General features: G+C 51.4%; 1 protein-coding gene across 3 annotated transcripts in view; it reads left to right on the top strand.

The window, feature by feature from the left end:
* RNF220 (ring finger protein 220) overlaps positions 1-22,555 on the top strand; it is a 216,615-nt gene that overhangs the window by 148,664 nt on the left and 45,396 nt on the right. The gene's annotated exons all lie outside the window — the stretch shown is intronic.

Here is a 22,555-nt window from a genome sequence, read left to right as displayed (position 1 = left end):
GAGCAGAATAATAATAATAGCTAATATTGTTGAATGCTTACCGTGTGCCCAACATTTTTTGTTCCAAGTGTTTTACACGCGTAAACCACATAAGCCTTGTAACAACCGTGAGGTAGGTAAATATTTCAGATGAAGGAACAGGTGCGGAGGGTTAGGTAACTTGGCCAAGATCACACAGTTAGCAAGTGGTTGGACCAAGATCCAAAGCCAGACTACTGAAGAGTCTGAGCAAGCCAAAGATACAGAGGCGTTTTGGGAATCAGCACTAGTTGCTTCAGCAGGAAGGGCAAGGCTGGATCTTAATCTCTCCCCAGGCTTGAGGAGCCCCAGTCTGAGCCTTGAGTGCTGGTGCTGTGGGGCCTGCAAAGGGAGGGGCTCCATCACTGAGACAAGCAGCCTCTTACACGTGGGCTCATTTGAGCATGAAGGGCAGGAATGGGGACAGACTGCATGTTTGAAGCTATTTACTAGGATTTGGGGCAGTTAATTCTGGACGCTTGTCTGGGACAAGCAGCTGTTTGTGGATATTGTTTGCTGTTTCTGCCTCTCTCCTCATCCTAGGACCTCTGTGGACCTCCTCTGCTTGGGCAGGTCTCCACTAACATCCTGGTCTGTCCTTGGACCACATCCTGAAGAACTTGTTCCAATGGGGAGGTTGTTCCTCTACCTAGTGTTATAATAGAGAAATGAAATCTCCAAAAGGTGAAGTACCTTACTCAAATTCGTATCGCTGTTAAATAATGAGGCTGAGATTTTGAACCTTGGGCTCTGACTCTGGATGCTTGCTTTTTCCCCCTTTACCATACAGACTTACTTTTCCTACCGTGATGATAGAAAATGGACATAACATTCTCAGTGGAACAGAACTGGAGTGCCGATAGGTTATGATACTTGAAGTTGGGTCATAGTGGGAACCATCAAATGGACTAGAAATGCTCAATCTAGAGAAAAGAAGACATCAAGGGACATTATTAATGTTTTCAGATTCCCAAAAGGCTATTGTGTAGAACAGAGATCAAACCTTTTCTGTCTGAGCCCAAGCAGTTATATACAGACCAGTAGGTGGAACTTCCAGAGAAATAGATTTTAGTTCAGCCTCTATGTTAACTTTCTAAACAGCCAAAACTCTGCAGAGCAGACATGATACCTGGGGATGCCTGGAGTCTCCTGGCCTTGGAGGTGTTTAGGCGGGCCACCTGTCAGGGATATTGTGAAGATGGGCTGGACCATGAGAACTTTGAGGCTTTAAACAGAATAATCTGGGGTTCTTGGCTCTAAGTCCAGCCTCTCCTGGCCTTCAGAGTTCTGAAAGCCTCTGAGTACCACACTTGCCACCTGGCCTGCTCTCTCTGGTACGTGTCCTTCCTGTCCAAAGCATCCTCCAGCTTCTCCAGGAGACCCAGGAGAGAAGACCAGCATGGTGGGTCTGCTACCACCATGTGGGTGGGTGACCAGTTGGGTGGGTCACTGGCTCCTTCAAGTCTTGCTTTTCCTCTAACGTTGGGTAGACCTTCCTAGGCCAGGAAGTGGAGCCAAGGCCAGGTCCAGAGCCAGGGTCTGGGCCAGGGGAACTTCATGGGAGAAAGGCACACCTATGCTCAAGAGCTGAGGTCTAGGGCCTAACCCTGGCTGAGGCAGGGAGTGTCCTGAAGGACTGGCTGTCTGGGGCTGAGGAGGGAAGGCTCATCTGAGAACATCTTCATTAGGATTTTCCTCTCGTCATACAGACTGTGCACCACACTCACACACATATATAACTATTGGAAAAACGATTTTAATACCCATGGCACATTGTCCTTGTGTGATATAAAATCCAATGACATGTGGCATTTGGAAAAGGTCACTTCTCCCATCAGGATTCATTAGCCTGTTTCAGCCTCTACGCCTGCAGGAGGGGTCCCAACTGCCTGTCCCCTGTAGCAGGGCCAGCTGGACAGGCGGAGCCCACAGGGACCCTCCCTAGAGAGCAAAAGGACTCCCCAGGGTGCTAACCAGGGAATCCTTGCTTTGGCCAAGCTCCCTCTCACACATGCCTGAGGAGTAAGGAGGAGTGAGATCCAGAGAAAATGAAGTCTCTGGCCAGGCAACCTTGGCTTCGGGGTCTGGAGTGCATGGGAAGGGGAAAGACAGACCCACAGCCTCAGTGTTTTTCTAAGAGTATCATCCTCTGGGCAGAGAGAATGAGAGTTGAGAGGCTCTGGAGAAAGAGCTGAGAGTACAGAGTGGATGCTATGAGGAGGTGAAGGATGTGGGGGAAGAAGGAGGTCTGGGAGGCCACATTGGGCAGGATCCTGGGCCTTCCTTGGGGACCCTGGATAGAACCTGGGGTCTCCTAGTATCTTATTCATTCCTCTTTGCCAAAGTGGGGGCCTGGGCCTGTCTTCTTACTCCACTCTTGTGTTGTGTATGCTCTTAGATTTCGTCTCTGGGGATGAAGCAGCTGCGCCCATTAGCCAGGTCCACGGGAACGGGCAGTATCTGTCAGCACTGGTGTGGCCAAGGATGAGCTATACACGAAACACTCGGCACTCACCTTGAGAGGTGACCCCCTTCCCAGCTAAATGAGAGCAGCCTGACCCTGGGGCTTTTGGTTTGTCTGTTGAGAGTTACCAGTAGATCACAGAGAAAGCTAGTGGCAGAGCAGAAGAATGAGGACAGACAGAGGAAGAGAGATGACTTTGCAAACACTAAAACCGGGGGCCAGTGAGGTAGGAGGAGGGGAACAGGAAAGAGATACTCCCTGAGGGGAAGCCTGAGAAACCAGCACCCCAGCATAAGAAGAGAAGGCCCTGGACCCTGAACTGTGGGGTCGGCCCACTCACACACTCATGCACACCTTCTCCTAAATCTATTCTTGCACTCCAGTGTTTAGAGGATGGGAAAAGGCGGGGCCTCCAGCACGGAGGCTAAGAAGGAGTGTCCAGTGAGGCAAGAAGAAAACAGGAGAGTGTGTTGTAAAGGAAGCCGAGTGAAATAAGTGTTTAAGAAGGAGGGAGTGATCTACAGTGAAGTGGCTGCCAATAGAATCGATGAGGATTACAGAGACTTAACCATCGGAACTGGTAAACCAGGCATCTTTGGCCACCCTGGCAAGAGCACTTTCAAGAGAGGATTGGAGGGAAGGAAGAGAAAATGGTGACTGTTGACATCTCTTTTGAGGAGTTTTGCTCCTAGCAGCAGATAGATACATTTATACAAAGATTCGTTTATTCATTTGCGAAACATTTTTTGAGGCCCTAATCTCTGCGAGGTTCTGTATTCGGCATGTGTACCCAGAAGTAAGCAGCAGAGCCCTTGACCTTGGCAGCCTCACAAAGTAATCAGTGAATGAACGAGATGAAGTCTCCTTTCTCCCACTGACAATTTTAGCTTCATTTTCCTAACTGTTCACATAGAGATACTAGAAATCCCTGCCCTCTCTGCTTACGAAACTCAACACGTCCTAGATTTTCTAAACTGCCCCAATTCCAAATGTTTCGACCTATTATCGCACCAGGTGATCACACTGGGTTCTAATTTTTGATTTAGAAATTGTGGGCATTATGGGATTGTTGTGAGAATCAAAAGAATTAATCACAAGAAAGTATTCCGTGACCTGCCAAGGGCTCTATCATACAAGGCATTATTCAAACTGGCTTAGACTAGAGAGGCGGCTTAGTCACTCCCTTCTTTGTGCTTTCAGAGTAACGTGTACTTCCTCCTCTCCAGCACTGGCCTCCCTTGATTTTTAATGTGTTTTAAGGTGTGTGCCTCTCACACTAAATTGTGTCTGACACAGGGCCTGGCACCCAGTGTAACTTCTCAATGAAGATTTATTGGATTTCTGAATGGATGGATAAATGGTAAGAGACATAGAAAAGTAAACAGCAAATTACGAAGTAAGACAGAGTAAAATGATAATTACATAGTTAACACTTACTGAGGACTAATGCTCATTTCTTTACATGCAGTAGCTTTCATCCTTTCAGCTACAATAGGAGGTAGAAGGTACTAATCTCTCTTACGGATGAGGCTGAGAGAGGTTAAATGACTTGCCCAAGATGCAGAGGTCCTGAGGGCCTGGGGGCTCCAGCTCAGTCCGGCCTGCGCCAGGCTTACAGAAAGCATCCTTTGGCCCATGCATGGTCCCTCTTTCAGCCCATTCAGTTCAGAGCCCAGACAACTGGCCATGAACCCACCACTGAAATCTTCTCCCCTCCTTCACCAGGGCTGGCCAGGCCAGGCTAGTCTAACCCTAAGCAGCCGCTAGGGCAGGAGCTGCCCAGAGCTTCATTCCTCTTTTACGGCCCTTGTCAAATTCCAAAGCAAGTTGTAAATTCATTAACCTCGAAGGGATTAAGCTGTACAGCTTACTTAGCACCATAAACAAGATCATTGGGATGTTGATTTTCCTCTTTTATTGCTTCACTTGAGAAAACCTAGCTGGCTCCAGCTCTGGAAACAGAAGTTGGCTCCCCCAGCAGGGACTGCTACTGTCCCTTAGTAGTTTGCTGGTACCAGCAGGAATGGGATTTGGGGCTCAGGTGTAAATCTCCCTGCAGGCTTGTCTTGACACAGCCAGAAGTAGCCACTTCTAATCCAGCCACCCAAGCCCCTCTCTCTAGAGCTGGCTCTAGGCATCCTGGGGAAAAGTAGAAGAAAAAAGCTCAGATACCTACCTGCTCTCCAGGCCACCTGGCTCCCAGCAAAGATGGTCGTAAGGAGGCATCTCCCTTCTCCTGGCTCCCCAGCCCCTGAGGCTTTCCTCTAGCTCAGCTCTTCCGTAGTAAGGCTGCCTCTGTCTGTTTAACCCATCTCTCCCTCCAACAGATTAATGTCCCCCGTGGGCAGGAATTGTTCCCTCTCCTGGTGCTTGGGATCCCATTTCCTCATGTCCCCTCTGAGGCCTAGCTCCAGCAACGATCCTCTCTCTGGAGCCCCAAATGTCTTCCAAACACTGAAAAGAAACACACGATAGTCATTATGCAAAACAACCCTGTGCCACTCTTGCTCCTTCCTTCTGGTTCTTGAATGGCTTGTCCACTCTTTCCCTCCCTTTGATTCCTTAAACACCTGCAGCTTCACGTATGTCCCTGCTGCTCCCTGACCCTGCTCTTGCCAAGATCCAGCAACTACTCAAATACAATATACTGTCAAGTCCAATAGATGTATTTTACTCCTTTATTTGTATTCTTTCACCCAACAGATACTTAATGGGTTCCTAGATGCTGGTGACACAATAGTAAGCAAAAAAGAACAAAACTGAGAACCTGAGAGGTTAAATTTAGCATAAGCACAGGCTGCCAGCCCACCTGGGTTCATACTGGGCAAGTTCCTTAACCTCTCTGAGCCTGGCTTTCTGACCTCTAAAATGGAATGATCATAGTATCGTTGTGAAGATGGTTGTGAGGGTGAAGTGAATTATGGAGGCTCATAGCAAGTGCTCTAGCTACATTCACATTACATAATTCATCTAATAGCACACAGCTGGCAAGTGGTCGGGCCAGGCTTTGGACCCAAATCTACCTGATTCCAGAGCCTTCACTCTCAGTGGCATCAGCTACCTCCCTGTTTTTCCTGCCTCCCCCTCACTCCCACCACCCTGGGCTATTTGGGCTTGGCACATGGTAGTTACCTGGAAAATCTTTGCTCAGTGTGTTCATTTAATCAGTTTGTTCTGTGTTTGGGGAGGCTAGGGGACCAGAGCAATAGTTTGGTTTTTTAATTTAATTTATTTATTTATTTTTGGCTGCACTGGGTCTTTGTTGCTGCATGCGGGATTTCTCTAGTTGCGGTGAGCAGGGGCTACTCTTTGTTGCGGTGCGCGGGCTTCTCATTGCAGTGGCTTCTCTTGCTGCGGAGCACAGGCTCTAGGTGCGCGGGCTTTAGTAGTTGTGGCACGTGGGCTTCAGTAATTGCGGCACGAGGGCTCAGTAGTTTTGGCTCACGGACTCTAGAGCGCAGGCTCGGTAGTTGTGGCTCATGGGCTTAGCTGCTCCGCGGCATATGGGATCTTCCTGGACCAGGGCTCGAACCCGTGTCCCCTGCATTGGCAGGAGGGTTCTTAACCACTGCACCACCAGGAAGCCCAACAACAGTTATTTAACAGATAGAAATGAAGTGGAGGAAACGAAGCTGTTTTGAAGAGAAGATAATTATTTCCATCATGGATATGTCCTTTGGGCAGTTGACAATTCAGATGGAGTTCTGGACAGACATCTAATTAGAGGCAGGTTTGGGAAGGGAAGTTGAAGTCCTCAAGGGTAAGAAGAGAGATTCTCCAAGAGCAGAGAGCAGAAGAGTTACAGAGGAACTGGGAAGAGGCGACAAAGTACGGGAGTCAGGTCCACTGAAGAGGAGGGAGGGACAGGAAGAGGATAGATGGCAGAGCAGGAGCCTTGAGGGAAAGCCACAGATGCTATGAGAAGGAGGCCATGAGGTCCCTTATTCCAGGAGGCAGATGAGAAGATGGAAGAAGATTAGGAAGGGAGGGAGGGACCAGGAGCAGCAAGATCAAGGGAAGGGCTGGCCATTTTTTTTTTTAATTATTTTTTTAAATATTTATTTATTTATTTATTTGGCTGTGCCGGGTGTTAGTTGCAGCATGCGGGATCTTTAGTTGCGGCATGCAAACTCTTAGTTGCGGCATGTGGGATCTAGTTCCCTGACCAGGGATTGAACCCAGGCCCCCAGCATTGGGAGCGCAGAATCCTACCCACTGGACCACCAGGGAAGTCCCAGGGCTGGCCATTTTAAGAGAGAAGTTACACACAAGTTTGAAAGGGGAAGAGAAAGGACTAACCTAAGGGCGACACCCAAGAGTCAGAGGAGTAGATGTGAGGGTGAAGCCCCTCCAAGGACAGTGGGAACGGCTCTAGAGGGCAGTAGGCACTGGTTTTGGAGGAAAGGCAGAGATTCTGAGGCCTGGTAGATGGAAGGAACCAAGTAGAGGGAAATGGCATTTGAGTTGAAGAGAAGAGTGGGGGGGACTCCTTTTACGTGGTCGTCTCAGCAACAGAGTAATAGTGACAACAATAATTATAAAAACAGTTCATTGAGTAGCTCAACTTGAGAGGTACAAATTGAAATCTTTACCCCCGCCAATCTCTACCAGCTATACCTTGTCAAATATCCTTTCTTGGATGGGTAGTTGAAACCTGAACAATATGGGCAAATTCCCCTGCTAAGTCCCAATTACTTCTGCTTTTTAAAAGTTTACGCAATTTGAAATTCCAATCTCATTTCTGGCTTAAGGCGTTCCTCTCCTGGTTTTTATTCCCCCTTCTACCACCTTGCAGGGTGAAGAGGGGGGCAAGTCGGCCTCCGGAGGATTGTCTCTCCCTCTGAACCAGCCTCCAGCTCCTCGGATGGGGTAGAGGCAGAGAGGATGGTCTGGCCTCTCTGACCCCCTCCAGGCTGTTGCAGCCCAGCTCTCCCGTGGAATTACTATTTCCCTGGCTAACAGTCGGCATGTGGGGTTCTCTGTAGAGCTGGTTCTCCTGTAGGGCACATGTGCTCAAATCACTTAACCTGCCTGAGCCTTAGCTTGCTTCCTCTTCTATAAAATGAGTAACACTAGCTTCGACCTTACAGGATCAGCGTTAAGGCTTAGACAAATGCTTGTAAAGCACCTTATACACAGCACTTGCTCCACAAATGGAACTCCCATTACCGGATGCGTGAGGCAGATAGCTCCTAGGCATGCATGGGCATTCCTGTCTCTGTCAAGATGTGTGTGTGTGTGTGTGTGTGTGTGTGTGTGTGTGTGTGTGTGTACCTGTGTGTGCAAGAGAGAGTTATGTGTGGGCCGGGAATGGGGCACCCTTGTGCGTCAGCTATTGTGTGTGTCATTGCCTACAACTGACCCCAGGGCTGTAAATCCTGCCTCTGTGCCCGCTAGAGTGAACACTTTATAGCCCAAGGTCAGGCCCGTGAATCATAAGCGGCCCAGCAGGAAGCAATCAGACTGAGTTGGGTGGGGCCAGGCCAGGGTGGGGTGCTGGGATGGAGGAGTTCCCAGTATTAGGACCACTTGGAGAGGAGCCCTGGGCATATCCTGCAATCCTAGATCGCAAAGAGCCTGTCTGTTCTCAGCAGGGTTGCAGTTTCCCTGCAGCCTCCACTGGCAGGGTACCCTTCTCTACTGACAGCACCATTCACACTGGGGCTGGGGCCGTGGCCCTGCCCTCCCAGGACTGGCCTCTCCAGTATTCTGGGCCCCTGCACTGTGGGCGGGTGAGCCGCACTTCAGGCTCACCTGAAGCTGGAGGATGTGGGTCCTGAGCCCAGGGCTCCCAGCCTGGTGGATATGGAGCGCCCAGCCCTTTGAGCCAGATGCTTTTATTTCTTCTTTTCCTTTCCAATCTGTCTTGGGGAAAGTGGCCCCAATAAGGCAGCCCTTTCACTCTGAAACCTTTTTATGACTCCAGCCATAATTAACTGGAGTAATAAAATTTTTCAAATCCAAATAGATATAATTAACATTTAATGCCCCTGGTTGGTGCTGGTGGCTGGGCCCATTAAGAGCGCAGTATTGATTGAGAAGGTGAGCCAGCTGGGCCTGCCGCCGGGCCAGGGGGCAGAGGTGTCTGGAGCCTAGGGCTGCCTAGGGGCCAGGCCCCAGCCCAGGTGTGAGGAGGGTGGCAGGTGGCCAACCCCCATCCCTGCCTGGGGGACCAGGGTGTGAAGAGTACGGGGGCAGGACGGAGTCACCTCTGCCAGCCATCTCCCATGGCCCTCCCACCTTCAGACCCTGTGACCTCAGGCCTCCCTCACCACCGTGCACTTCTCTACCAGCCCTCACACTGCCTTTCTGGTGCCTGAGGCCGCCTCCTCTCCCAGAATGTATAAGGAGAGGACAAGGCCACGTCTTCTCCCTGAAGAGTCCCCTGGCTTCAGGCATGCCTCTTCCCACTATTTCTCCTTTCTGACTCACTCTGCCAGGCTGGGTGCTTCAGGCTGAACTCTAAACCCAGGAAAGAAGCCTTTCCTGACTCCCTGACATGACTTACACATCCCGACCTCCAACGGAACCTCACATCCCCCAGGAAGCCGGAGAGAGTGGTACAGTGGGGGGAGCATTCATTTGAATCCCAGCCCCTCCACTTCACTGCTGTGCGAGCTTGGACAAGTCATCAAGCTTTTCTGAGCCCCAGTGTGCTTATCTGTGAAATAGAAATAAGAAGAACATCCACCTCCTAAACATGTAGTAATGTCAACCTTAATCTCACTTATGTTTCTCAAGAGTCGCAGGCGACGGGATTACTGTCTCCTCTTTACGTGTGACAAAACAGATTTAAAAAAGTCAAAATCCCCATCCCTGTGTCTTACACTTCTCTGTCTCTCCCAATAGTTAAATTTAATATATATTAAAAACAACATCTACACTGGGAACCAGAAAGAACAAGATGATTCTAAGATCAGACCACTGCCCTCAGGGAGCTCCCGGTCTGGTGGGGGTATAGTGCAGGGAAAAGGGGTGCACACAATCAGTTGGTTTAAGTTAAGGCTTCAAGGATAAGTGTGCAGGCTGTGAACCCTGGTGCAAGTTAAGAGGCAAAGTGCTGGAGGAGAAACAGGTGAAGGTCATGGGCCCAAGGCAAAGCCAGATATGAGGACCGAGGTATGACCAGGATGGACAAAGCACAATGGGGCTGATGTGTGTGGCTCTGTGACCGTGAGGGTGCTGGTCCCTCCAATGGGGCATGGTCCTCGGAAAATGCATTTCCTGTGGGAAGCCCTAAGCTGGGGAGCAGGCACCTGGTGCTAGCACTCTCAGGCATGGTTTATGACATCCCAGCTCATCCACTCTTCATGTTAGAAGGGCCAGACTCCTCGGACAATCACCAACATGATGCCCGTGGTAGGGCGGGCAGCCCAGGCCCTGCTGGACAAGGAGTCTAGCTAGGGGGCTGAATGCCTTCCTCTGTCCGTCGTTGCTCCCACATGTCCCCCTGCTCCCAGACTTACAGTCCTCTGCTCTCCCTGAATCTGGGTATTCCCTATCCATTGGGGCCTTCCTCTCAATGACCCCTTCCCAGCCTTTAGGAGCCCCACTCTTCCTTGGTGCTTTCCCAACCCAATAGGGCCTTCCACTGTGGCCCTGAGGACTACCTGCTCTAGGCTAGGTCTTGCATTGAACTTGAACTCGAGTGAGTCTCTGCTTTCTCCACCAGCCCCCTCCGGAATGCCTGCTCCCAGCAGGCCCAGGGCCGTATCAGCACCATCTCTGTTCTTGGAGCCCAGACGCTCTCCCAGGGTTGCTAGCTCAGGGGGCCGTGGGGAGGGATGCTGCTGACACCAGAGGCAGAGAATAGGAAGGCCGGGGCGGGCGGTAGCCACCCCTCCGCTCATTCTCTCGTTTGACATCATCCACTGCGCCAGGCCTGCTGAGAAAATAGAGGAGTAATGTGTAATCACAGTGTGACAGGTGAGGCCAGGAGGCTATGGGGACACAGAACCCAAAGGTCCGGAGGGTACCGCTTCTAGAGGAGCTCACCTTGAAGCTGAGCTCTGAAAGGCGGTGTTCCAGGCAGAGGAAACAAAGTGTAAAGCCCAAAGGCGAGAGGAAATGGCCCGGTTGAGAAACCGAAGGAACTCTGTGTGACCAGAGCATCGGTGTGAGGGCAAGAAGCGGTGAGGCAGGAGGCTGGCTGGGCATGCAGTGGTCTCCACGGGAGCGCCCCGCAGGCCTTGCTGAGGAACCGGGCCCTTCAGGTCCCCGCTCCATGATGTGCTGGCGGTGGGACTTCCCGTATCTCGCTTGACTCCTCTGAGTTTGGGTTCCCCGGTCAGTGAAATGGGGGTAATAATCCCAGCTCCCTCACCAAGCACAGGGCTCAGGACGCTTTGCACTGGGCCAGGACCAGCTTTTAGGGTGTGGTTACAGACATGGCCGAGACATGCCCTTCCACAAAGGGCTATTCTAGTCACCAGCCTCAGTTCCCTGTCTAAACACTGAGAGGGCTCAATAACATGGAGGAGGTCTATGAGTCCTCCCGGCTCTGACATGCCAAGGTCGTGTTATCCCTGCCTGACAGTGCACCCTGGGCCCCTAATGCCTACAGAACAAAGGACCAGGGGAGCCCCCAGCAACCTTTATCTCCCAGACTCCAGTACTCCCTCCATCCTCCTTCTATTCCAGCCACACACTAGCCCTGCTAGGCTGTTTCTCAGCCTCTATCTTGGTCATGGCTCCACCCTTCCTTCTCTTGCCATCCTACACTCCAGACTTCCGGCGCCCCCTCCTCCAGGAAGCCCTCCACTCCTGCACATTGCGACCTCACTGTCCCCCTTAGCCCTTCTCACTTCAGCCTCGTAGTGGTATCTGCTGTACCCAGCCTGATAGCTTTGGAGCCTGGGCTGCACTTCTCTCCACAACCCCCAGAGCACTGGCTCCCAAACTTTGAGGGTGTTCCAGGACTAAGTTTGGAACTGCTCATGATAAAAATGAGAGAAAGAGAAAGGAAGGGACAGACCAATGGACAGAAGGAGAGAGGGCAGAGTCTCCCTTGAGCATTCCAGCCTGAGCCAGGGTAGTCTTCACCCAGATCCTCCCTCAGCCCCGCTCCACAATTAGAACTGAGAACTGGGACACGGGAGCCTGGGGCTGTGGCTTTCAGCCAGGGCCTGCTGGTTGAGGCTGGGCTCAGAGGCCCATGGCGCAGCTGGTACCAGGCTGTGCCTGGCCAGGCCTCCCGGCTGCCCCGCTGTCTCTGGCCCTCTTTGCACATAACCTCCAACCCAACCCCCCACGCAGCTGCCTTCCTCATGACACTGGCCTGTGTTGTCCTGATGACCGCTGACCGCTATGCCTGGGGGAGGGCTAGGCCCGCCCGGAAGGAGGGGTTCTAGAGCCTCTGGGCAGAGCCTCCCAAGGCTCCTGGTCCCCCTGCACTCCCAGGTCCACAGATGCTCCCCAGCAGGTCAGGAAGACATGCCAAGACCTACTCTGTGCAAGTCTCTGGGTTTCAGGTTCAGGTTCAGGCACACTCTTCTCATTCACTTGGTAAAGCAACCTGGGTGCCAGTATTATCATCCTCAGTCTCTAGGGATGAGGAAATGAAGACTGAGATAGAGCAAGGTACCAAAGGGTACATGGTTACTAGTGCAAAGTTGGGTTTCAAGACCAGGTCTGTCTGACCCCAGAACTCATGTGCCACCTTCCCAGGCTCCTCCCTAACTCCCGCTCCCTACCTTCAGCTCAGCCCTGGCCCCGGGATTCTGCCTACGACTGAGCCACCAGGACAGAATGCAGAGAGCGCAGGTGGAGGGGATGCCAATGTGGAAAGAGATGAGGAGGCCACAAGCTTGAGGGGAGAGGAGATGTTTCTGGTGGGGGCACTGGGTCCAGAGCTGCCCTGGTAAGTGTCTCCTCTGGGTCATGGAAGCCCAGTAGGCACCCACAGAACAGTTCCAGGAACAGAACCTACCCAGTCTCCTCCCCCTACACAGACCCCCATTAATTCCCACAATTCAACAAAGGGAGACGAGGCCCCCCCTGCCTGTTCCCTCCCATGCACTAGACTTAGCAGTGGGCAGGAGACCGTTGGACCTACAGACCTACGCAGTCAGTCTTTGCTTCCTGATATGGATTACTTTGGCCAGATGTTTTTAGTGTAGTCGACAGAACACAGCACTGGACTATAGGAGCCAAAAGTTTCACTTTTAAGCTTACTAGCAACAGACAAGTACTTTTACCTTTCCCTATCTAAAGAAGCTGTCCCTATCTAAGGTGCTTAATATCCCAGGATATTAATAATAATAATAGCGAACACTTGACAAAGAGGGCTTATATGTGCCAGGCACTATTCGAATAACTTAAGCGTAGCCTTATGAAATAAGTACTTTTAGTCTTTCCATTTTACAGATGAGAAAATTAAGGTACAGAGAAGTTAAGTAACTTTCCCAAGGTATTCAAAGGATCTTTTTTATTTAAATGGTTGATGAGAAAGTGACTTGTGAAACTATAGATATATTTTGTAAATGTAGAAGTACTTTATAAATTCAGAGACCGTTTTCCTAAATAGAGATATTTGTAAGTTGGTGGTGGGGGGGGTGCTTTTTAAAGGCAGAAGGGTTTGGTACATGCAGGAGTATTTTTTTTATTACACGACGCCTCAGTGTGAGAGATGGTTCTTCTCTGATTGGACCCATCTCCTCTACTACAGACTTGGGGAGTGGGTCACGGTGTGTAGCCCACCAGGGCAAGGCCAAATTGCTCCTATTCAAAACTGCATTCCTACTTAAAAAATCACAACATGTCAGACTTGGAAGGGGTAAATCCTTATAGTCCAGGTCATATAACTATCACCCCTGCAAGAATCAGCTTCTGTTGTGCCCAGGAGGGCCAGAGAGTAGACGGGGCTGGGAAAGAGGAAGTCTCCTTAGAGAAGACTTGATTTAGAAGAGAAGCCCTCGAGAGTGCTTTGCCTGCCCTACCCCACCACTCACCGTTCTCTTCACTTCACCCCACACACTCACACACACGTACACACATCCTCCCTGTTCACCTGCAGTCAGGGTTGGGCTAGTGTACATGCTTCCTCCCCGCCTACCCCACATCCAGGAAATGGAGCCCTTAGAACAGAAAACATGGGGTAAGACACGTTTCCCCAACAGCAAGGGGCCTTCCAGGAAGAGTGTGGGATGCCTATTCTCAACCGGACAGCTGAATTGCTTTTTCTCTCTGCCTGGGGGCAAATGCCTGAACATTGCTGAGGTCTGGATGAGCTTGTTGGAGGCATATGTCCACCGATCCTAGCGCCCCGCTGTCCTGGCTCAGGCTGGTATCTAGAAGAAAGGATAGCAGAGGACCTGGAGGTTGTCAGAGAGGACACTCAGTCTTGGGATAGAACTGAAGCAACGAGTAGCACAAGTGCTGGACTTAAGGGGGCACAAGAACTGGGCTGAGGTTGGCATCGAGATATAGCTCTGAAGGTGGTAGCTGGGATTATTAGGGGGAATTAGGATTGATTCAAGTTTAGATTGACGTTTAGGATTTGAGCTAGGAGGTAGGGCTGAGTTGACTCAGAGGACTGGGGTTAGGTTTTGCCTCAGGGTTTCCCTAGAAACTGCCTACTTCATGCAATCCAGCTGAGCCCATCTCCAAAAAAACGGGATCCTAATAGTTACCCTTGGCCTCTGGTCTGGGAGCTTTACTGAGGAAATAGGAGTGAGGGTGAGCGTTGGCTTTGGAAGGGAGCTGAGTCAGTGTCCCCCGACTAGGGAGCCGTAGAGGTTACGGTCTCGGTCTCGGTCCTCAAAGGGTGGTCCACAGACACTTCCAGTTTGAGAAGCACTGGGGAAGTTTTCCTAGCAGGAAGGCCCGAGGTAGGGGTGGGAGAGGCCAAAGGACACCCAGCCCCTCGGCCCGCTCCAGGGCCCCCTGCCTGACAACCCCTCCCAGTGCTGGAGCCACAGCGACACCTACTGGCCACAGGCATCTAGGCTGCCCCCTCCAGGACATCTGGACCCTATGGTCCTGCTCTGCCTGGCCTCCACCCTGAAGCTGGCATTCCGCAGTTCTGGGGGTCTGGCTTCCCCAGCAAGGCTGCAGCAGGTGTAGGATGGGCCAGGGCCTCAGGGTGGAGCAGGGCTATGTGCAGGCTGAGGCTCTGGGGCCTCCGTGTGAAGAAAGCAGGACAGGTGAGCAGGTGTCCTCAGGCACATAGAACTCAGGTCACATCCCAGCCCTGGCGTTCTCTCCACACTCAACAGCACAGAACGCATGTTTGCACTCTTCTCTTAGGTCCTCAGCCAAAATGGACAGGGTGCAGCTTCCCCTCCCAATCAGCATCCAGCAGATGCCCCAGTGGGACTTGAACCCTTGTCTAAACAACTCTTCCTGGAAGCAGGCTTTTAGGAGCTACAACAATTGAAAAGCAACTCAGGGAAGGGGAGTCGCTGGACTACTTCTGGTCCAGGGTGGTGGTTGCTGGAGGAGACTCCCATGACAGAATTCTAAGTTAAAGCAGGAGGCTAAGGCCATAGGGCAGAGGAGTAAAAGGATGGGGAAGGAAGCCAGCCCACCTCCAGGACAGGGCTCAAGAGACTCGCCCCAGGGGACCAGGCTGGTCCAGAGGGCCCCCTGGGTGCCAGGCCGCTGGGCCAGGGCCACCAGGATCGAGAGAGGGGCCTCCTTCTGGGCAGCAGTCATCCCCTCTCCCATCATTCCCAAATCTCAATTATTGCTGGATGCCCCTCTAGTCTGCTCTCAGCTCTGAGGAGGGGTTTGCCTGAGAACTAAATGATTGTGATTGCCCACCAGTGTCTGCATTAGTGGTGATTAGTTAAAACATCAGAGTCTAAACAGTCAATTGGTTCTAATAATTAATACTATGGCTCAGCTGTGATTGAGAGAGGGTGATGGAGAGAGAGAAGAGAGGTGGAAAGAGGAGAGGGAGAGAGGATTGGCAGAGGAGCCCTAGCTCTTTAACTACCATTTCCTGACCCCCCCTCTGGTCCTGACGCCCCCCTGGTGCCAGGGCACATCTGGCTCCTGATTCTGTGCGCTTACAAGACTTTTTAATAAGTTACATCACTGAGTTATCATAACCACCCTATTAATCTCCGTTTTACAGGTAAGAAGAATGAGGCACAGAAAGGTAAAAGCCAGTAGATGCTCAGTAACAACTTGGTAAATGAACAGATAAATAAATGCATGAAGTACCCAAAACTGAAAGCCAAACCCACGTTAGCCTGACTCCAAAAATTTTGGGGGGACAGGATTATGGAGGGAAGAATTTGCAGAGACAGAGGAAAAAAGAGAAAACACACAACCACTCTTCTCTCTCCCACCATCTCTCTCCTTATATATGCACTCCTCTCCCACACGTATTCCTCTCTGCTTCATCACAGAGATACACCTCTCTCTCTCTCTCCCTCTTTCTCTCTCATAGAAACCTCCATCATTCACCCCTCCCCCCATACTTCCCTCTCTCAATGTGCCCTTGTGTCCCATGCCCACTGGCCTCCGTAGTAAGTAAGCACTCAAAGAGCACTTGGGAATTGAAATAAACACACCCACCCTTTCCTCCCGCCTTCCCGCACACACCCACTCTCTTGCCCCCTCCACGAGTTAGGCCCAGAGGCCTCCAGCTGGGCTGTCTCTGGCTAGGCTTGCTAACCTTTGAACTGTCCCCAGATCTGGAAGGGCCACAGGGACCGCCCTGCCTGGCAGGGGCGGGGGCTCTAGCCCGTCTCCTTACTTATCCTGGAGCCGGCTCAGCCTCTCCCCACCCCCTCCCCAGGTCAGGCGCAGCGGCAGAGCCAGCGAGCAGGATGGCTGTGTGTGCATTGCTATTAATCACCCCTCCTGGTCCGCTAACGAGGCTAATGCGGTAAGTGACAATAGCCCATCTTGGTTCCTGATTTAGGGGCTCAGGACGGAAGCTGGGCTCCTGGGAGTGAAGACGTGAATTCTCCACGACACTAAACCTTCAAATAAATCTCCTCCAGTCAGAGAAGCCCAGGGCACTAAATCCCACGCGCCAGTAATTGAAACCCTTAGAGCTTTCTCGGGTAGGGAAATTGCTGAGAAAGAGCAGCCAGGGGTTCCGGGTGGGGTGGCAGGCCAGCACAGAGGCCGCAGAGGGCCCTGTTACAGGGGAGGCTACTGGGGACCCTCCCTGAGCACGTGGGTATCTGCCTGTCCTGGGGGGTATGTCTGTCTGTCAGTGTTTCCAGACGTGGGATTTTACTGTCTGGTGGCCACAGCCCACTCTCTTCCCACCAAGTCTATGAACACTTGGTATTGTGGGACAGTAGTTATGGAGCTTCTGTCTTTTGAGAGCCTCTGCCTTTTGAAACCCTTGCGGCCTCTGCCTCTCATTGACCATGAAAGCCAGGCTTCATTTAAGCAAAAGGAATTTTCAGCATCACCTCAATTGCCTTCCTTCCCCTCTTCCCACCTCTCTCACCCCCACCCGCCCCATCTTTCCCTCCCCTTCTGTCCCTTTAAGTCCTTCTCCCATTAACTGGGTCACTGAATCATTCAACAGTCACTACCACTCTGTGCCAGACCTTCTTCAGGGTCCTGAGTGTACCAGGATGAGTCAGATAATTTCCCTGCCCTCAAGGAGCTCAGAGTCTACCAGGAGAGACAGATGGATAAAGAAATAATTGCAATATTATCTGATGTGTGCAATAATCAAGGTGTAGACATATAAGAAGTATAACATGAAAAAGAGGAATTCCCTATCAGGGAAAGCTTCAGAGAGGAAGTATTGTCTGAGTGTGGTCTTAAAGAATAAATAGGAGTTACAAGTTGCCCATGGGGAGATGGATGTCATGGGCATTATTGGCAGTGAGAATTATAAGTGAACAGCTAGGTCTTGTCCAGCCATACATAGCACACGGTATTGCTGGAAGGGATATGAGACTGGAGAGAGACTGTCTGATAAGGAGTTCAGGATTTATGCTGTGGGCTTTGGGAGCCAAGGAAGGGTCTTAAGTAGCTGAATGATAGGATGCAATTTGTGTTTTTGGAATATCCTTCTAGCTGTAGAGATAGAAATGGATAAGAGGGGAGAGAGATGCATTAGGAAACTTAAGAGTAAAGACTGGAGATGATGATGCCTGAACGAGGGCACTGCAGAAAAGAAGATGGTTCCAGGGTACTTAGGAGGTAAAAACAGCTACGATGTTGATTTACTGCACGTAGGGGCCTGAGTCGAGAGTAAGAGTCCAGATTGCCGATTCAGGGAATTCTGTGGGTGCTGGTGCCAGCCACTGAAGTTGAAAAACAGGAGGAGGGCAGGTCTAGAGGAAGATAAGTCTTGTTTCAGGCACGTTGAGCTTGAAGAGCCTGTGGGACATCCACGTAGAGAATCTGGTGTACAGTGATTCATAAGGTTCAGGACTGGAGGTACAAATTGAGGAAATGAAACCAGAGTAGAGATCACGCTGAGAGTGTGCAGAGAGGGGAGTGGATGATGGCGAGGATGACAGCTAACATCAGAGGAAGGAGAGTGGTTGAGAGCAGGGGCTCCACTATAGCACTGCCTGGGTGGAAAGTCCAGCAACACCACTCACCGGGTAACCATGGCAAGTTACAGAACTTCTTATGCCTCTGTGTCCTCATTTATAAAATGAAGGGGGTGGTGAGGAATGGCACAATGCCTGGCACATGGTAAGTATTTGATCAATGTTATCACTTCCCTTCCTCCTCATCTATTCAACTCCTACTTATCCATCACATCTCAGCTTGTGTCTCTTTCTCAGTGAAGCCTTTCTGGATTCCTCTGAGCAGGGCAAATCTCCATATTATAGGCTCCCGTAACCCTGTTCACCTCTCTTTGACACAACTGCAACGTTACAATTATTTGTAAAATTATTTTATTGCATGCTTCCTCACTGCTTTGCAAGCTCCATAAGGACATAGATTTCGTGGTATCCTTAGACCTTGGTGTAGTGCTTCACACATGGAAAACACCCAATACATATGTATCGAATTAATAAATGAATATAGCTGCAGTTCCATCATATTTGGCAAACGATGACCATCAAGGATCTGACTGAGAGCAGACTGATTGAGAGTAGGGTGAGGGGGATGAAAATCAGACTGCAATGAGTTTATAAGTGCTTGGAAGATAAAGGAGTATGGACAGCAAGCAAGACTCCTTGGAGCATCTTAGGTGAAAAGGGAAGCAGAAGGAAAGGGCATTAGCTACAAGGTGCCATAAGAAAGAGAGGGATGCATTGTTGATACTGTTGTAACGGGGGAGACTCGAGGACGTATATGCTGATGGAGGGAAGCATGAGGAGGGAAAGGGGAGGACGCAGGAGAGAGGGGAGAACAGGACAGCTTCCTGAGGAATGTGGGCAGGAATGGGATTCTGAGTCCAGGAGAAGGGATTAAGGTAAAACAGGATGGTGAATACCTCTTGCCCTGAAACTGGAAGAGGAAACAAGGAAGTGAGTTTGGGTCTGGAAGTTGAGGGAATTTGTGCCTAAGGACTTCAAATTTCTGAGTGAAGTAGGCAGTGACGCCACCTAGAAAGAGAGAGAGGGACGGAAGATGGGGAGGGGGACTCGAGACAGTAAAATATTATTGGATTGTCTCTGTGGGAAGGGGAGACAGAGCTGACCAAGGGCATGGAAGAGGATTGCTTAGTAGTGCTGAGATTGGAAACTATGAATTTTTATTGGCACATCTCTGCGTGGTTTTGCGATTTTCCCCAGCTGCGCTGAGCCGCCTGCGTGTCTGAGACAAAAAGGAGATTAGCTGGGTTGTGGAGAAGGCAAAGGAAGTAAAGAGGTTGAATATGTTGACAAGAGGGTGTTGCAGTGATGCGCCCTGGGGTCCAGGCTAGAATCCATGAGTAAGTGGTCTCAGGAGGTGGGAGGAGGATCGAGAGAGAGAAGCAAGTGTGATGGGTACAAGGCCATGAGAGGGCTGGGGGAGAGGGAGTTCTTTCACAGAACAATTTAGGTTGTTGACAAGGTCCTCCAGGGGGAAGTGGAATACAGGAAAAAATAACAGGAGCTGAGGAGGTCAGGGCAGTGACAGGGCTCGGGGTGACAGGTGAGTGTCAAAGTCCTTGGCAGATGTGGAGAAGGGGGATAACAGTGATGAGGGATGCAGCGTGGTACTTGCGCTCAGAGCCCAATGGGTGGAGAAGCAGTGGTCTGAAAGCGGCAGTGAGCACTAAGGAAGACACTGACCCCACCTCCTGGCCTGAGGAACCTGGAGTTGGCAGAAAAACAGCCAGCACTGGAGAGGACTGCCGGGAAGTGGTGTCTCTGGGGAATATACCAGCTTTCCGGGAAAGTGAAGAGAGGAAGTAAAGGGAGTATCTAGGGAGCGAGGATGGAGAGGATTTTATTGGCATGGTACTCAGTCCCAGAGAGCGTGATGGGAAGATGGTCAAGAGCCTCCTCCATCCCCTCCTTTCCCAGCATCTCTCCTAGGACTGTCTGCGTCTCTAGCCCACCTCCCCCACTTGACATCGCTCCTCCAGTACCATCTACTCCCCAGCCCACCTCCCACATGCATGTTCCCCATCCCATCCTCACGTCCCTCCCTCTTCTTCCCACACCTCCTCCCCAGTTCTCTCCTCCCCAAACCCTCTTCCTGCCCTGCCCCACCCCAGCCGGCCTGAGTGAGCAGGAACCCCTGCACCTTCATTTCTCAGGTCACTGCTTGGCTAATGGGCTATTAATTTGCTCAATCGTCCCCTGTGAGGCAAACTCAATTTCTGCCAGCCAGTCGTCCCTCCCTGTCGACAGCGTGATTGATTGGAGGAACAGCTGTCACCGCCCGGCTGCCTGCTCCCTGCCTCCTTCCCCACAAGTCCCCGCCACCCCTCCTCCTCGGGCCGCCGCCCCGAGCCCACAGAGGCAGCGCACCCCTGCCACCTGCCCAAGGATCTGTCGCCAGCAATGAAAAATGACAGAAATATTTAAGGACAAATAAGGCTTCCCAACGCAATTGAAAATGATTACAGGCAGCTACAGATGGGGCCAATCTGATGCGCAGCAGCAAATCAAATCGAATTTCCTTATCGGCGTATTATTTTAGGCGTTATCTGGCACGTTGATGCAGTTATCAATTCAATTTCAGCCGCCGGTCCGCTGTTTACTGTCTCGGCTTTGCTGGGAAAAGGTAAACATGCTCAGCCCAGCAAATTAATTTCTGGCTGAAGCCAGAGGCTACAAAGAACTGCTCCGCAGGATTCACGGCCCCCACCTTGGCCCTGGGCTACAGTGGGCCAGGCTGGCTGGGCCTGGGGCAGGCCAGAGCTTGCCCAGAGAGCAGAAGCCCCACTAGCTGCCTGCCCCTGCCTGGCCCCATCCCCAAGCAGGATTCAGGGCTCCTAGCGGGCTGAGGTGACCGCTGTTGACTCCGCGGCTGGTGCCAGGGAGAGGTGAAGGTCTCCCATTAATTCTCAGCTAAAAATGACAAATTCATCTTGGACGACAATTAAATGAAGTCAGTAATTGATGCTAATTGATCTCCAGATGCAAGGGCTCCCCTCAGCCTTAGCAGCACGTGGCTGTCTTGCTCACTCTGCCCACCCCAGCCCTTGCACACCCCCAGCCCTCCACTTCTCTCTCCTCCTCTCTTGGTCCTGGCACACCCCGTGGGCTCTGGGTCTCTGGACCCCAGAGGTCAGTGGGATACAGCTGGCCGGGGCTAGGCTAGCAGGCAGCGCCCAAGGCCAAGAAGCTGGCCCACTGCCCATCCAGCTCTGCAGGCACTTGTAATCAGTGCCCCAACTTCCCCCCATGAGCTTAGAAGGCAGGTAACGCTGCCCTCCTCGGCGCTTCAGGATTTACTGCCCACAGCTGCGGAGGTTCCCACTTCATTTTTATAAGCCCATCGTCAGAGCCAGCAGGGGGTAAAGCACACTTGGATTTGCTTTAAACAGTCCAGTCCTAGCATTTTGGCTCCAAAGCAAGGAAGACACTGGGGGAGAATGAAGTGTGTGGGGAGAGTGTCCGGGGGTACTCAGTCTACACTTGCATATATACGTGTGCTCACGTGTGTTTATCTAGATGGGAACAAATACCCACACTTGTCCAAGCACGTGTGTGTGCCAGTGCCCACACGTGCGTGTGTGTGTCCAGACATTTAAGAGGATATGTGTGCATGTCTATATGTGGATATTGTCCTGAACTGGGCCCTTTTCTGCAGTTCATAATAAAGCCTAATCCCAGGGAACTCTGGGAAGCCCACCCATCCTACCCACCACTGGCCTGGCCCAGCACAGGGCACTGTCTGGAAGTCATTAGCTAAGGGAGGAGGGAAACTTAGCTAAGAGGAGAGAGGTTGCAGTTGTGTTTGGGGCAGCCAAGGTCAATGGTGTGAAATAGCTGTGACCCCTGAAGCCGCACCAGCCTCTCAACAGTCTGGCTGGTGCACTTGGCTGGAGCAAATGCTCATGGGGCCAAGCATTTAGGGTCCATGCCCAAAACTCAGTGAGCTTGATTATGCCTTGGCCCAGAGCCCTTGGTTCCAGCTAGAGCCCAAGTGTGAGCCTAGACTACCCACAGGCTGACCTCCTCCTGGCTGTCTTGCAGATGTTTGCCATTGGCCACCCAAGAGCCATGTCTGGCTCAATCCAGGCCCCCTCTATTGCTAGAGACAGTAAATAGCATCCATCACAATAGGGGTCAGGGCACCAGCCTGGCTCCTGTTTCACAAGAACCTGGAGCTGGCAGGAGGCCATGTGGAACGGGCAATGCCAATCTGAGTTTCTGCCAGCAGAGTAGAGGGAGAAGGGAAGATGGCAAGGGCATGTGGGCATGAACATGTCACCCTTATGAATTCTACCTGAGTGTATATGTCACGCGTCAGGGAGCCAGTGCTGTGTGAGGGGGTCCTCCTTATGCAAGGAAGAGGAGCAAGGGAAGAAGAGCATATACAATAGGATAGATGACCAGACCAGACCAGGGGCGAGGTAGGGGCAAGGAACCAGACAAAACCCCCTCAACGTCTCCCAGCTAACATCTGCATCTTCTGGGGGTTTAGCAAGGTCAGTGATCACTTATTCATTCATTCAAGGAATATCTTTTGGTTCCTACTTTTACTACTACTATCCTCTTACTTTGGGCTATGCCCTCTGCTAGACAC

The sequence above is a fragment of the Balaenoptera physalus genome, assembly GCF_965194825.1.
Source record: "Balaenoptera physalus genome assembly, chromosome: 1".
Classification (NCBI taxonomy): Eukaryota; Metazoa; Chordata; class Mammalia; order Artiodactyla; family Balaenopteridae; genus Balaenoptera; species Balaenoptera physalus.
Note: the sequence above shows the minus strand (reverse complement) of the source record. Positions and strands in the feature narration are given on the sequence as shown.